At 34.1% G+C, this 16,704-nt stretch overlaps 1 long non-coding RNA gene across 1 annotated transcript in view; it reads left to right on the top strand.

Annotated features, from left to right (window-relative positions):
- The first annotated feature begins 2,070 nt into the window (after window positions 1–2,070).
- LOC140682512 (uncharacterized) overlaps window positions 2,071–16,704 on the top strand; it is a 55,101-nt gene continuing 40,467 nt past the window's right edge. Inside the window, exons 1-2 of the long non-coding RNA XR_012054349.1 lie at window positions 2,071–2,243; window positions 5,481–5,598. This is a non-coding gene — a long non-coding RNA (uncharacterized lncRNA). The remainder of the gene's footprint in view (window positions 2,244–5,480; window positions 5,599–16,704) is intronic.

Here is a 16,704-nt window from a genome sequence, read left to right as displayed (position 1 = left end):
CTCAGTGGAGTTTTCTTCCAAAAGTTTGTCTAATCAACCTTGAAACACTTGAAATACCATGTAAAGATGACTTAAAAATTTAAACGTACATTTCTTTTGTGGACAAAGTACATTTATGAAATCTAATACTCACTAGTTACTACTCCAGAAGATAGCTGTGAAAAATAATTTGATATTCACTTTTCCCAAGTCAGTTAGAATTCTCTAAATAAAAATAATTGGCTGCCCTTTGTCCAGTTAGAGTTTTCCTCTTTGCAACTGTACATAAACCAGTACAGTTGCTCTCCTGTTTCTGCTTCAGTGCAGCTACATCCTTCCTGTGCCAGGGGAGCCAGTCCCGCACTCAGTATCCATGGTGTGACCACATGATGGGTTCATAGTGGTAGTTTATGCTGGTTTATGCTCCACTGCATTCCTAATAATTCCTATTAGTATGTTCGCTCTTTTTTTTTTTCCTTGTTTTTTTTTTTGTTTTTGTTTTTGTTTTTTTTTAATTATTTTTCTTGTTTTTTTTTCCAAATAATGCAAATATGGGAGCTATAAGGAAGCAAACAAGCAAGAAATGCCGCCATAGGTTTTTGGACTCTTTTGCCATTTAAAAGTGTTCATGATACTTAGAACATCTCTTATGTTTATTTGTTTTTCCTTGAAGTACTATGTTTGGTATTTGTTCAAAGCTAGAACAAAAAAATAATATACAGTAACTTCCTAAGAAAGAGAAATTTGAAAACATCAATTTCTTTCTAGGATCTCTCATGCATCCTCCTTCATTGTGAGTGAAGTGAGCTGCTCAGAGGTTTGTAGCTTAGACCAGGAAAATTTTGAAAGTATGGAAAGGATAAAAAAAATCAGCTTAGCATGCATTAGAAGCCTCCATCAAAATTAGCTTGTTCTGGTAAAGCAACTTCACTTTTAAAATTCTTTATTTTCTAAAAGTAAATATTTGCGGGGAAAATATTGCATTAATTTTTATTAACTAAGCACTGTAAAATATCTAAGCATATTTTCTATATGATTTGTTTGCTAAATGAAATGTCTTCATAATGTGCAACATTAGAATAGACTAGAATAGATTAGACTAGGCTAGGCTAGGCTAGGCTAGGCTAGGCTAGGCTAAACTAGAAAGAACTGTTGAGTTGGAAGGAACTTACAATGATCATCAAATCCAACTGTCTAAACTCTTCAGAACTTACTAAAAGTCTCGGAAGCCTCTTCTACTGGTTGACCATCCCCTTGGCAAAGAAATATTTCTTAATGCCAAATCTGACCTTTCCCTTCTGCAATTATGAACTGTTCCCACACATCCTGTCACTGGTTACCAGGGAGAAGAGGTCAGCACTTCCCTCTCATCTTACCCTTCTCAGGAAGCAGTAGAGAACAATGAAGTTGCCACTTAGCCTCCCTCCTTACCAATAGACTGGCACAAAGTGCTTAGACAGTCCCCAGATGACATTTGTTTCAGCTTTTTCACCAGGTCTGTTTTCCTCCTCTGAATTCAAGCACATTCAAGTGCTTTAACAGCCTTTTTAAATTCTGAGGACTCAGAGCTGCACACATACTCAGAATGAGACCACATCCACCCTACAGATACCAGCTTTAAAAATTATACTTTTTAAAAGTTAATGCAATACTGGAAATGCTTCAGCTGATGCCAGAAGCTCTGGTTCAGGTGAGAAAGTGGAGTAGCTCCTAATCTGTTAAGCAGATTTTTACCCTGACCTTTACCTGCTTGAAGGTGGTTAGAAGCATCTGCACACCTTCCAGCTCAGTAAAAGCCAGCTGAGGACCTCTACTCCATCATGATATACTGTATCTTTCTGAACTTCCTAAACCCGCCTTTATTTCTGTATAGAACGGGCGCTGTGGAAATTTTCAGGGAAGAGAGAAACATACTGCAATTTATAGAACTGTTCTGCTACTTACCCACTGTGTGCCCATTAAAGACTCAGTTAATCCCTCTCAGCTGCATAATTTCCCATATAAAGTGCATAAAATTGACTGCCCTACACAGTTAGTGGTTCAGAATGTCTTTGAGATAATCTGATGAGAGGTGAAACTGAAGAAGAAAGGATTGTTTTTATTAGCAGTAATGTTGTAATTAGTCCATTATCCTTCTTAAGAAAGAGCTTTAAATTGTTCTTGTCGTAGGAGTTGCACTTCCACACAGATACAAGTGAAGTGCAACTATTCTGGTCTCTGGCAACTGTGTGCATTACATAAAAAGAACAGGGGAAACAAAAGAGGTAGGATCTGGTTGTTATTTCAGGAAAACGCTCATTTTCTCAAGCATCAGATGATTACTAAAAATTTCACCTACTATGTATATTTTTCTAAATTTCTTTTTCTTTTTTTCGAAGATTGTTTAGTAAAAGCTGTCTTCTGCTTTTTATTCTGAGCTAATTGTTTTAATGATGGCTAAAAATGAGCTGAATTTTCAAGTTAATGTTATGCTATACTTTTATTCTACATATATTTTGCATATAAATATTTTTTTAATAGAGACATAATGCACGATTAATTTTTTTCGAACATCAAGTCAGACAGAATACGCCTGTCTGAAAAAATTAAATAATTTTCTTTATACTGCAGCTCAGTAAAATTTCATTATTATGCAGATTATCATCCTATCTGCAATTAATGATGGGATTCTGTGAGAAGAGCTTCTGTCCTACCAAAGCTCTTTGCAAATATTTCTGGTAGCTGTTAATCTTACTGGCAAAGATGAAGAAAAAATAGTCCACAAACAAAACCTGTGTATCTCCTGGGGCACTTCAACCTGATCTTCTACTGCAGCCTTCTGCTCAAACAGTATCACTGCATGAAAATATGTTGCATGCTTATATACTTTTCTGGATTCTAATATAACAGTTAAAAAATGTTCTTATTTGATTGTTGATATTTAAAGAAAATTCAGCGATCAATATCTTTTGTAATCTGGTTCATCTGATAAGAAGCATACAGGGAACTAGGAAGTACATGAAATTTGCTGTGAAGTGTGGAGTGGATTATTCAAAATACAAATCTAAATTTTAAAAAATAAAAGTCTTGAATTACTGGAAAATGTCTCTAATTTTCTGTGATAGAAGGTCTTTCTTCAAGATACCTGATGATATTTGCTTTCTCTGTTAGCCACACAGCATTAGCCTTCTATTTCCATCCTTAATGTTGATTTTAGTCCCTTACTTTTTTTGAAATCATCACTAATCACAGCCAATCTTATTTCAGCAATCTTATTTCAGCAATCTTATTTCAGCAAACTGGTAAGAAATTTAAACATATAATACAAACTTCAGAGTGAACATCACACTGAACCCTTACAACCCTTCTGAGTGGTTAGTAGGTGGCTGAGGTTCAAACTTTTTCAAGGAGATTGATTTAGGGATTAAAGGTTAAAAAATTATTTTTCTATACAGATATTTGCAACTCTGCAAAAAAAGTCTCTACAAATTTTTCAGTTGTAGAACTGTGATGAAAGAGGGAAAGTCTATAAATTTGATGAGAATTTTTAGTTAAAGTCCAATATATAATATACACAGGCTACAGGAGAAGCTGCTAATCAGCTTATTCTATGTATCTCATCCACTTCCTCCTTCGCAGTAGTCTTGGGCTATGGCTCGTTGATTGTATCTCCCCTGGGTCATTGCCAACCTTGCTCTCCAACCTGTAATAAATTGTGAGTTAGTCTTTGCTAGCCGACATCACGACTGTGTCCAGATGATGTCTTAAAAAACTATTATAACACACTGGGTTTGAAAAATCAGCTATCTCAATAGTGACTAATGAGAGCCCATCACTCTTCCTGGCTGAAGTGTCGTCTGTCAAACCTCCAACTTAATTTAGTGGTCAAAGTACATTTACATGTACGTGGAACAATCTGTCCCTGCAATAGATATGATCAGCTGTCCAATGAACTCCGTGAAGAAAATAAATTTCATCATACTTAAATCACAAAATAGGAATTTGTTTGCATTCTGTGATTTTGCCAAACCAGCATGATGAATACAGTCAATCTATCACTTTCAGTCCATGAAGCTGGTTGACATATTATACTATAAACAGCACAAAACCAGAAAGATTTTTCCCCTTCTGACATGGTAGATATTCATGAAGGTCATTCTGGGGGTAATGTCTGAATCTGACAAGGAGTATCCAGAAAGGCTTTCTTTTATTGATTATACAAACCATAAATAGCATATATCCTCTGGCTAGCAACTTATATAACACTGTATCTAAAGGCAGTATGTTTAACTGTTTCTCAAATACTTTTGTTTTTTGCCCTGACTTTAAAATACCAGTTTAGTCAGAGTTGCAGGTGTGATTTTGAATTAATTATAGGAAGATTTTGCTTAAGCTTGTCAAGTATGTTTTGTCATGACACCAACATAAATAGTCAGAGCAGATCAAGGGTTCATGAAAGGATTTTACTGAAAATTTTAAAAAATTAAATAAAATGTTCATTGGAATTAAAAGATAAATAAACCAGTTAATTTTCCTGCAAATTGTTTTCGGGACTGGAGAAACCACGTGTAGCTACAAACATGCTATGTGAAGGATATCAAAAGCATCATGTCATGCACATACTTGTTGTAGACATCAATACTAAAGGAGACCCACAGCATTTTGTGGTTTCATCTGAAGCTGTCGTCATATTTCAGTACCTAGACCTTAGAACAGCATCACTGCGTAATTGCTAAAAATCCAAAAGACTTTTTTTTTTTTAATTTTAGGTGCTAACACGTCAATGAAGCAGTCATGACTGAAATAATTTCAGACAATAGAATCATTAAATAATGTATTTAGGGTATGATTATTATGCAAAATTTTAAAATAGGCCAGAGATTTTTTTTCTGTATTCAATTAAACTTAGTTACAAAAATGTGATATACTGAAAATATGAAAATCTAAAAGGGATTGTCTGGAATAAGATCAGCTGCATTAGTATTAGAGAGAGACATATTTCCATTTTGAAATAAACGACTTACACAGGAAACCTCAAAATACTTCTCTGATTTGGTGTAGTAAGCCTCAGCATTAGTTTTATGCTTTCCAGTGGAAATGTAAATGCACATACTGTAACTCTGAGTAACTGATAAATTTTCTTATTAGTTTAGCTAGCATGATCAAGAAAGTTTTATTTTAATTAACTTGAGATGCAGAAGGATTTAAGGATTTTCAGCATTAGACTACCTCTGTGTTCCTGTAGAAACAGCATCTTTTATCATGCTCATTCTGTAAAAACGAATATGATTTAATCCCTCTAGAATTTTCTTCTTTTCCTATCATGAGTATGAGCATGTTCTTTAGAATTATGTGACATCATTTCACATTCAGAAACATGTTGAAAGTCGGTGAGAAAATGAAGACACTTCACTGCTTATATGGATGATTATTCTGCAAGAATTATATATTAATAACACTAATATGTTTTACAGTAGCACCTGGAAGCCCTTTCTGAAATTAACGCCTTACTGTGTTCACAGACAAAAGATGATTCTACCCATTAGCACCCTGCAGTCTCAACACCTAAGACTGAAAAATGCTAGGAGAAATCAAGGATTAATTCACCAGATCTCACAGATGGAAAGCTATAGCATGGAGGTTAGTTTGGATATTTTTTCCTGAGAAAGTTTTGCCAGTATGATTTAAGATATAAATTTAAAATGAGATGGGTTAACCAATAAACAGTAGGTAATATTTGTGAACAGTCACAATAAAGTTACATGTTTTTTTTCAGCTTAGCAGTGGGCCACAAAAAGTAAAATAAACCAGTTTTTGAAAAGTAATTAATGTAAAATGGATTTTATGTCAAGCCAAGGCAAAAATGACCAATTTTCTTAACTGGAAGTTGATAAACATCATTAAAATCAAGGTCTGCATCAAAAGATTTTAATTTTGCATCATCTGTGTGTGTTAGCAGAGAGAAATATTAAGGGGAGAGTTCTAATGCTGTTGAAAGAACATTAATTATCGTGGAAATATTATAAAATTGAATGCATATCAGATATTAATTAGATTTGTAATGCTTGATTTGGGGGTTAGTTTGTGTGATCTATGACCAAGATTTTGTAAATGACTATTGCTTTTATATGCCCTCAAAAGAAGAAGGGCCTCTCTTCTGTTTCTTTCTTCAGATCTTCTGATACTCTAAAGATCCTTTTGATAAGCACCAAATATTATCATTATGAAGGTTCATATGGGCAATAAAAAAATTGAAATTTTTAAAAGTACACATAGTTTTCATTTCCCCATTTAAAGGGATTTCAAATTTTAGGTCCAGCCCTGTGGGTTTCAGACTTTGAACATGACCTCAATAGAATTTAATTCCACTAATACTTTCAAACTAATTTTGTTGCTGTTTTACGAAGAACATCTTGAATTTTCCTACAAAGTGTATATATGTCATCAATAACTACACACTGACAAAAATAGAGGTAATAACTTTCTTTTAACAAAAATACAAGACAGGTTTTTAATGTAGATCTTGCCACACTATAAAAACTTGATATTTACATTTTAATAAGGAGATTGAATAGGAGAGAAGTTCCTATTCAGTTCAAAGTACAGTTCAAAGAGACTTTTTAAAATCACCACACCAGAAGCTGCTCAGACTTTAGTAAGCTAACCCTAGAATGGTTTGAGGTTTTTCCATTACATGCAGTTGCAAATTCAATCTTTTTCCTGTAATCTGTTGCTTTTCTCATCTCTATCTGTGACTGAAGGGTCTTTCCTGATCTTTACAGTTTCTTCTCCTTTATTTTTTTTCTCTCTGGATATTTGTTCCTGATTATCTAAAAAGAAGACAAAAGGAAAGAAAAAAAGGGGATTATTTAGAAGAAGTAAGGTTTTATTCAGATATCAGTCTTTTAACCTCCATATTGTCTCCTTGTTACTTTTTCTTCTATCTCAATTTGCTCCTTTTCCAATATTTTCTATGTCTTCCCCTTGTTATTTCTGCATTTTGCATTCTAGTCTTTGTGATTTTTATCCTATATGCTCTATATCTCTATGAGTTACCTCTGTATTAAGGGAACACCTTAACTTCTGTTTCAGAAAGAATTCTAATTGTAAAATGTACCTACGATCTGTGTCAGAGTGTTTGAGTGGCTGTGTTGTGGTGAACTTAGAAAAGGTACTAAGAAGGGAAGGTTCTGCATTGGCTGATATTTAATAACAGTTGTAAAGCAGCAAGAGCTGTTCAAATGTCTGATCTGTGCATTTGTATGTTCATACAAAATGCACATAGAGTTTAGTAAGGACGGTATGGTGCACAATATGTATAATACATAATAAATATAATAAATTTAATAAAATATAATATAAATATAATAATATATAATGATTAATATATAATAGTATATAATAATATAAAATAATATAGTATGGTGTATAATAATATATTATCAATAATATATTATTAATGATATTACTAGCAATACTTACTGGAAGACAAGGAAGTTCTGCATGTCTTCTCCCTGGTACTTATAGGGATAGAGGTTTAGAAGAATATGAGACAATTCATAGTCAGTAAAATTTATCAACACAAGCCAAATCCTTCTTAAATGGCTTATTTAAAGCTGCTAATGGCTCAAATCATACTTTCTTTCCAGCAAAAGCTCTAAAAATTGTAGCAGTCTAAGAATTTTTGTAGCACTGCTAAGAATTTTTTGGGGAAAATTGCCTTATGTTCCAATGGGATTTTTAGGCTGTGTAATAGTGCATGTATGTGGAGGGGAATGGCATACTTTCATGTCTATTTGAGCAAGGAAAGAGAGGTAGAGGATAAAGCAACAAATGTGTATCCCTCCAGCCAATAATACTTTCTTGAATTTAAGACCACTGTGTGTACAATGCAGCCACCTGACAGAGCCAGAAGAGTGTGCCAATGCCTTATCTCTCTGCTGAGCTCGTCGAGAGTGTTTGATAAAGTGCAGTCAGCAAGAAAGATAACTATGAAGTGCTTCCATCCTTTCATTGCTGCAAATCCCTTGCCATGGGACTGTGTCAATCTGCACAGAGAAATCCCCTCCCTCCCCTGCCTTTTTTTTTTTTTTTTTTTAAGTGCAAGACATTTTAATTTCCATGTGGAGAAAAAAAAAAAAAAGGTTGTTTTATATCTGGACCCAGTGTGAATTTTACTGATTTTAAAATTTAAGGTTTCTGTGTTAGTCAGTCCAGAAAATGATACATGTGTACACTCCCATTAAAATTTAGAGTGAAGACAATTAATTAAAGATGCTGACTATTTCTAAAACGCCCTGCAAATATTTTTTTACAAACACATAAAACAGTTCCAGGTGTAGGATGAAAGGCAACATTGCTGCTTGATCTTGGCAGTGAACAGTAGGATAATATACAGCTCAGTAGCACATTAACATTTTCAAAGACTATGATTTTCACTTCTTATCATACAAAAGAGAAACCCAAAAAACTGAAAACATAAAGCAAAGGAAGGGAAAGTGTAGAAATAATGTTAGTTAATTTATCAGCTGCCTGAAATGCTAAGTGGAGCCAAGTTAAACTTTGATAAACATAAATCATATTTGTCGTAGTTGAGTAAATCTTTGCAAATATTTTAATTCCCTTAAGCTTCATTTTTTAAATTTAAAAATGTTTCTAATGGTGATTATCTTTTGACAAATGATGTAGGGCAAGATTTATAAGTAGATTCTGCAGTGGTCTGAATATTTGTACATGAGATATTGCAGCACAGGTGATAGAAAACTGAGCTAGAGCAGAGAGCAACAGTATTACCTGTATTCTCTGTCAAAGCTGTCATCTTCTGGCACTGGTGCTTGCTCTGCACTTTCATGGTGGACCTCTGGCAACTGCTGTTCATAACACGACTTTAGCTGCAAAGATTGATACCAGCCTTCATTTAAATAAAATAACTTTCCTTCTGAAAAATGGTTGGAACATATTTAGGCATGAAAGGGGAAAATTATACACTGTTTCCTGCTCACAATATTGAAAAATGGGCCACGTTGTGCAAAGTCTATATGAATGATCTTTATGTTGTTCATTTTTTTCTGGCTGGATCTGATATAGAATTTAGGGTTGTGCATCAAGACTTACAAATACACATTTAAAACTTAATTTACTCTATGATTTAAAAGACTTTGAGGGCTTTATTAAATAGTCTGTGTGAAATAAAGTTGCCTAGAAACAATTTAAGTAGAAAATAAAATAATTGAGGCAGTAACTCAGATGTTCCATACATTTTTTTTTCTGTTGAGTAAATAATATGATTGGCAAATTATTTACTTTTAATAATGTAAAATAAAGAGATTTGCATTGGAGGGAGACCATTAATTAAGATGGAAGTAATACAATTATTTAAAAAAGGAAAAGTTAGAATATACATCTAAATATCCAGTAGATGGAGCTTCTTACCTCTAAAATGCTTCATTTTTTCAGAGTAAATTTGACTTTAAAGCAGTTGTTGAGATGCAGTCCAAAACTAAATACAAAGATTACAGCAAAGATTGTATCAAAGCCAGATAAGACTGTGACATGATCAAAAACCTTAAGTTGCTTTTAGAAACACACTTTACCTGCTATCTTTTCCTCAGTGGCACATTTGAATTTACTAAAATAAGAGTATTTGATTAGGAAATACTGAACAAATAGATATTATTATAGTTTTTTGTCTATTTTTGTTTGATTGTGAAGCTTTTTTATTTTCATACTTATTTATGGGTAATGCATAGATTTGCACATTCAAGGGTTAAGCAGCAATTCCTATTAATTTCTGCAGATTTCAGCACCAGCGAGCACCAAGTAATATTTTTGAGATTTTAGAAATACATCATGAATACTGAGTTTAATATAAGCCAGAGAAATGTTTTCAGATGCTCTGTATGGAATTAATTAACCTTAATTTCTATTGAGGAGATATTTGAGACTAATATAATTAGACAAATTAATTTTTATGAAATATTATTTTAAATTGAAGTTAATATTTTGAGGAAAACTTGAGATAACTTGAGAATAGGCTAATGTGTTAATATTTTTATTGTAGAATGCTATTTGAACTAGCCTTCAGTTTTGATGAAGGATAACATTTACCCTGTTATATATAACATGTTTTTCCAGAAATCTTGAACAGTGGCAGAAACCTTACTTCAAAGATAAATAAATGTTTTGGCAAGGGTGGACTTTGAAAACCAAGGAAAAGCAGTTGCTGCACTTTCATATTTATATTCTAGGGGCGTATTCAATCATTTCCTCTGAAGCAGTTTGGATTCAGCTTCTGATGCTTCAAAAGATACCTAAAGCTCATACTGTGTTAACAGAATTCCACCTGAGGTAGACAAAAGGCTGAAGACCTTAGTGTCAAGTTTCTGTAGCACTCAGACCTAGACACTGGTAGGTATTTGAATTTGGTGATGGTTGATAAAAAAAGAGCAGTTGATAAAAAAAAGATGGTTGATAAAAAAAATTCTTAGGGTTTACGTTGCTGCTGTGAATGATTTAGGCATTAATATTGCACAAACATCTGTGAAATGTGGTACTTTTGGAATAGCATGATATATAATTCAAGGTCTAATAGAAATAAATCTTGAATACCTTAAGATTTCTGCATATATCAGGCAAGGTTTCATTCTGTCATACTCAAGAAGATAGAAGTCACAGGACAGAACATGAGACCTTTATTAATAACCCAGATATGCGCTGGACAACTGGAGAGAGGCAGTATCTCTTTGATTGGATGATGTGCATCTTTGAATTTTGTGAGACAGTGCAGCTGAGATTAGCAAAGTGACTTTCAGATTGTCTGTGCCTATCAGCATAGATGTGTTCTAACCTCTTCTAGAGTTTAAGCCAGATGATTTCAGTAAATAATGACAAATTATCTCTGACTTTATGCCCCTTCCTGAGTTTCTTGTACACATTTTTAACTTTTGCAAACACTGCGTTTTTACACAGGACCACAAAACAGGCAGATTTAAAAACGCATGAAAAATTCAGGTTTTCTTTAGGACTCCATTTCACAAACATGCTTCTCTTTGCATTAATTCACGTCTGATTCTTATTGCCTTTAATGTTCCTTTTTTGAACTGTTAAATCCCACCACAAGATATAGGAATTCCTCCTGTCCCTTCCCAAAAAGCTATTTTCCCTCTCTCTAGAGAAAATAGTAATTCTTCTTTCTGTATTTTCTTTTTTTCTTTTTATTCTTTGATATCTCCAGAGACAGCTGTTTCTGTATTGGTGGAAAATCTGTTTCAGTAGATTCCCATGGGGCAGACTGGCACCTTGAGAAAAAACCCCTATGGGTTTCGGTTCTTTGTGCAAGGCCAGGGAAATGCAGAGGGAGGCTGTGCTTGCTGAACTCCCTGCCAACAGAAGTCAGGGAAAGATGCCGTGCGGAGTCTCCCTTGTTCTGGTGCTGTTGGATGTGTGGTTAGTTGGACACACTGGGCAGCATATGGAATAGGTTCAGCAAAGAAAGTCAGGGAGGCTGAAGGGAAGACACTTTTGGAGTCTCTTGAGGTCAGCAACAGGAGTATGGAGTTTCATGCCAAGCAGACATGAGACCTCTCATCTCTAATTCCTGGTCCTTCGTGGCCCTTTATAACAGCATTGGCAGAAATCGAAAGACTACCTTTGAAGTCTGTAGAGAAAGATGCAAGAAAGAAAGAAAAGAGAGCTGGACTTGTCAGTTGGAACTGGAAATACAGCACAAGCTTTCAGGGGTCCCTGAGGCCTCTACTTTCAAATCAATGAAAGAACAGCTCTACGTGAAAGAACAGGGGCTCGTTGTACTCCAGAGTGGGAGAATGAGCTCCTGGGGTTCCCCTGAATGAAAGGGAAAATGAAAAGGAGGGAATGCTGCTCAGAAACACTATTTTGTGTGGCATGGAGTTCAGCTCTCTCCTACCAGTTCAGAGTAGGGGACTGTAGCATGACGTGATGAGGGTTAAGGTGAGACCAGAGGGCAAACTGCATATCCATAGGCATAAAAGCGTCTGTGAAAATGCTTTGCTCAGGGCTCTCCAACACTACATTCTCAGTGGTGGTAATGGTGGAAGAGTGGCTCTTCTGAATCTTCTGAAAGTGCTGTGCTGCTGAATGGGGTAGGATGCTCTCAACAATTTTTGTTAACAAACATTGATAGAGGGAGAGCAGATAATGTTAATAAATGTCCTGTTTGCAAAAATCACTGCAAGATGCAGGATTGATAGGGAGGAAAATCTGGATGTTAAAGGAACTGTTTATTCACAATACACATCCATAAAACAGCAGAAATATAATTTCTTAGAAAGCATGTGAGATTTATTATTCACATTCTCATTTTGCAAAAATCTTCTTTGTTACTTGGTTCAACTCAGAATACATAAAATTTTGTAGATGCTTCGAAAACAGTATTGCAACAAAAATATTCCACCCCTATCCAGACAATATAATTTTATTACCAACATCCAAAAAAAATTGCAGAAATGGGTCAGCAACCCATTTGAATGACTTTACAGCATAATCAATGGCACACTTAAACAAAAGAAATTCAACTCACCTGACTGCTAAAGTTAAGTGAGCAAGACAATTTCTTATATGGCAAAGATCTGCTCACTATAGATGGCTGTATTGTAGTGATGTAGAAATATTGGATAACTTTCATTTTATGGAGTGGACCTGAACCTACATTTTATTTGGTTTGGATTTGTTTGGCTTTTGTAAAGCTACAATTAAAAAGATGTAATTATTTCTTAGTATGGCTGAGGGTGATATTTAACTAAAAACAACCCAGAGGAAAACAAGCTTGTGAATCTATAAAGGGATCAGAATAATGTGGTTATGGTAGTTAAGGTTTAGTGCAAAAACAGTTCAAAGAAAGTAGGATTGTAATTTAAAATAACATCTCATTAGTTGGTTTAATTACTCACTGCCAGCTCTAATTGGTTTTTAAGGCTGGAAAGTAAAAAAAAACCCTAGCACTTAGGAAAAAGAAATTATTTTTACCCCCAGTAAGTTGGACAAAGTCTGAAGGTTCTTTTGGCAAAGCATAAGATTCTGACTAGGTTTCTTAGCTACTTTGAATTATACTGATTGCTCTGTATTTGGAAATTAAGTCAAACAGCTGCAATATTAATTGCATCTTTCTCTGGCATTTTGTTAACTCTTCCTTATCGGTGACAAAAGTCTTTTAAAACTATTCTTAAGACCCCTACGTGGATAAGCAGTTTACTAGGTGATAATTTAATGTCAAATGTTTCTTTATATCTTCATAAGCCTTCTAATAGAAGGTTATCGTCAACCATTGTGCGTGTGCTAGCTTGTACAGGTAGCTCTCAGAGACCATGGCACACAGAGTTGTGCTTAGTAACACAGACCATCCCAAAATAAAATGAGCAACCCACCTAGAAAATGAGTAATAATGAGAAAACTACTTTCTTTGGATGTTTGTTATACTAGTATGAAATCTATGTTAAGTCTTGAGTGAGGCTTAGAGACTATAAGTTCCTGTCCATCAGAGTAGGGAATTAGGTGCTTAATCTGTTTCTGATTAGACTTTATTGAGTAATTTATTTTGACTTGACCCAGAAATCCAGAACACCTTGAAACACTAGTTCTCCTTTAAAATTAAATCTTGCACATTCTTTTCATTTCAGGTGCTTCAGATTTCATAAGAATGAATATTCTAAGACATCATGTAAATCCACAAGAATTTACATTAGTCTATTACCCTCTCATAAGAAAATCTCCCAGGTTGAGTCAAACCATGAAACAGTGCCTTACCAGCTCCAGTTTGATTAAATATCTTAGCAAAAACTAGAAAATCAATCTTTTAATTGGCTTCTTGGAAAATCAAGGATAAGTTTTATAATAACTGCTTGCCTCGTCCTGAAGTGGTAGGTACTTTTTCTCCCCAGCTATCTCAGGTGCAGGAACAGTGTCTCACTTTTGACATTGACCCTAGTCAACATTCTTACACTTCCCTTGAAACAGATCACTTTTGAAAGCTTTCTTCATAAATTCTCCAAGTAAGATGAAATATTTTGGTATTTTACAGTGCTTTCTTGGTCTTTCCTGCACTGGAATGGGTACATGAGGCTGTGGGGCTGTGGGAATGCAGGAGTCTGACTATGCTAGTGACCTCTACTTTTGTGGTTAATTCCTATGTTAGGCATTGATACCCTTAATTGGTGGCTGGAAGAGATTAAGGCATTCATATAATCTAAATGACTGAGTTAAACAAGGATTCCTGAGCACATCTTATTACTTGCATTTCCAACGTAGGGTTTTGCTTAAAATACAAAATATTGTAAAGGAAAGGCAAAATTTTCTGGTCAAATATCTTCAAGTCCAACCAACCTTAAAAAAATTGATATAAAGTAGATGTGTTTCACTTGAGCCAACATTTTACCCACGCACTTTCTAAAACAAAATCAAAATCATCATTCTGTCCAAAATTTCATTTTTCCACACATTTTTCAAAATAAGAAAAAACCCCCAAGATTTAAGATTTTAGAATCTGCATTTTCTAAAATTTATGTGTTTATAATCTTTAAATCTCTAGCTTATTTGGAACTATTCCTTTCAAGAATCTACCTTTTTTGAACATTCTATGTCATCATAATTACAAAAACAGTTAGTGAAAATACTACATCTGGACTCCTCATTTTAATGGATGAAATATTTTTTAGGAGTAGCCTTCATCATTAAATTAGTTCTTCCCAGGTCTTCTAATCCTTTTAAAATTTCAAGGCCAAGGTATATTTTTATGTCTGTGTTGTGAAGATGGGATTTGTTGTCTATTTTGAATAATTCTTTTTTGAGTCAATCTTGACTGGCAAGAGTAGTGATGCTGTCAGTTAAATATTGATTATTTATAAAATTATCAGACCTGCCTATTTGTGACAGTAGGTGTTTTAAAACATAGTGTATATGGTGAAGACAATAAGATAGTAGAGCACACCATTAAAATTACATCTATGCTTCAAATAATTGAAGGAAATTACAAATATTTTTAAGATTACTTTTAATTTAGATGCCTTACACTTTTGAATATAATTTTCCTAGCACATTTCCCTGAAGCAAAAAAGAAACTAAAAGAAACAAAAAGGAAACTAATTATAGTTCCTTCCTTGCAGTTTTCCCATTCTCTGAGACACCTTTATGACCAATCATGATACCTCCTCATTTCAGAGCTAATGAGCCAAGATGAAAGTTGTTTCAATTCTTTTTCTTCTACTTCTACTGTTGCAATTGTTACTGTGCTTCAAGTCTTCTAAACGGCTGAACTAAACAAAATAAAGGTTTCGGTACTGCATTCTCAAAACAATGTTCATATTATAGCTGATTGCATTCTCAGGAATGACAGCCTTTTATTTAGTTGCTTATATTTGTTCGCTATGTGGAAAAGAAAAACAAATCAAAATTGGATTACAGGTTCAGGTGCCCTATATATTAAGTTTTAAGTCATAGAGCATACAATTATATATATAATATTATGAAAGAAAATATAAAGGCAGATATGTTCACTGTAATTAGACAGTTATTAGACGACACTCCTGCTTAAAGAAAATGTTATAAATTGAGATGGTTAGAAGCTGCATTATTTCTTTAATCTCAGCTAGCAGTTAATGCCATAATAGGTAATAGACAAAATACCAGGGCATTAGTTGAGCATTAGTCGAAATTTTCAAAAGATGTTATTTTGTTACTAGTTTAAGTACTTTACTACAAAGTAGTTTGGTACTGGTTTAAGTCACCCTCTGACATAGATATGGTTTTTGGAATATTAGAAGCTAGAAATGGGGGGAAAATGCAACAATGACAACAATACCAACAACAACCCAACAAAAAACCCCAAACCAACCAAACCAAAAAACACTCACCACATTTGAAGTCTGTGAGAGAAATAAAGTCAGGTATTTATCCGTTATTATTCATGTCTGTTAAAGGCAATACGTTGTGATCTATAGCCTCATTGGATGTTTTTGCCTTTCCACCTCAAAAATTTTTTTGCACTCTGCCAGTCCAAATGGCACATTTATGAAGCACCAAGGAATTAACGCAGCAGCATTTAGCCAGAAATTTAACCTCAAAAATTGTTTTGGAATTGTAATAGAAGGAGAAGTAATGATGTTTGGCATTTGCACAATAATGTATTTTTATACATACTCTTCTACAATTTTGTCAGCCAAGGCACATGACTGTTCTGCTGGGTATGCATGATCTTCTAAACATAGGATTTAATTTGGGACATTGCTTACAGATCAAATTAAGCAATATTTAGAAGATTTAAGCCAATATTAGCAGAAAAGATGATTGAGAATCGTATTTATAATTATTTATATTTCTTTATAATAATATTTTATTTAAAAAGTCACAACATTTTTTTATGAAGGAGTTTTAGACCGTGGCCTAAGTGTGAACATAGACCAAATGAAACCCCAATACTGATTTCTTCAAATCAGTTTTTAACATCCAGCTTCACCTTCCTGTCTTGCTTCATAAGCAGTAATGACCCAAAATAAGTGATAATGGGACAAATAATTCCAAGCTGCATACTACAGAAGAATTTTAGGCAAGCAATTGATCATACTTCACTGTAAAACCAGAATAATCAGAAATAAACAAGATTAGATATCAACAAAAAATAAAAAGACCTGACAGAAGTTTCAGTACATTTTGGACTACCCATTTAAATCATTGCTTTTCTCCTTCTATTAAGTAACAATTGTACTGGTTCTTCAGGAT

The sequence above is a fragment of the Taeniopygia guttata genome, chromosome 2 (assembly GCF_048771995.1).
Source record: "Taeniopygia guttata chromosome 2, bTaeGut7.mat, whole genome shotgun sequence".
In the NCBI taxonomy this organism is placed as follows: domain Eukaryota; kingdom Metazoa; phylum Chordata; class Aves; order Passeriformes; family Estrildidae; genus Taeniopygia; species Taeniopygia guttata.
Note: the sequence above shows the minus strand (reverse complement) of the source record. Positions and strands in the feature narration are given on the sequence as shown.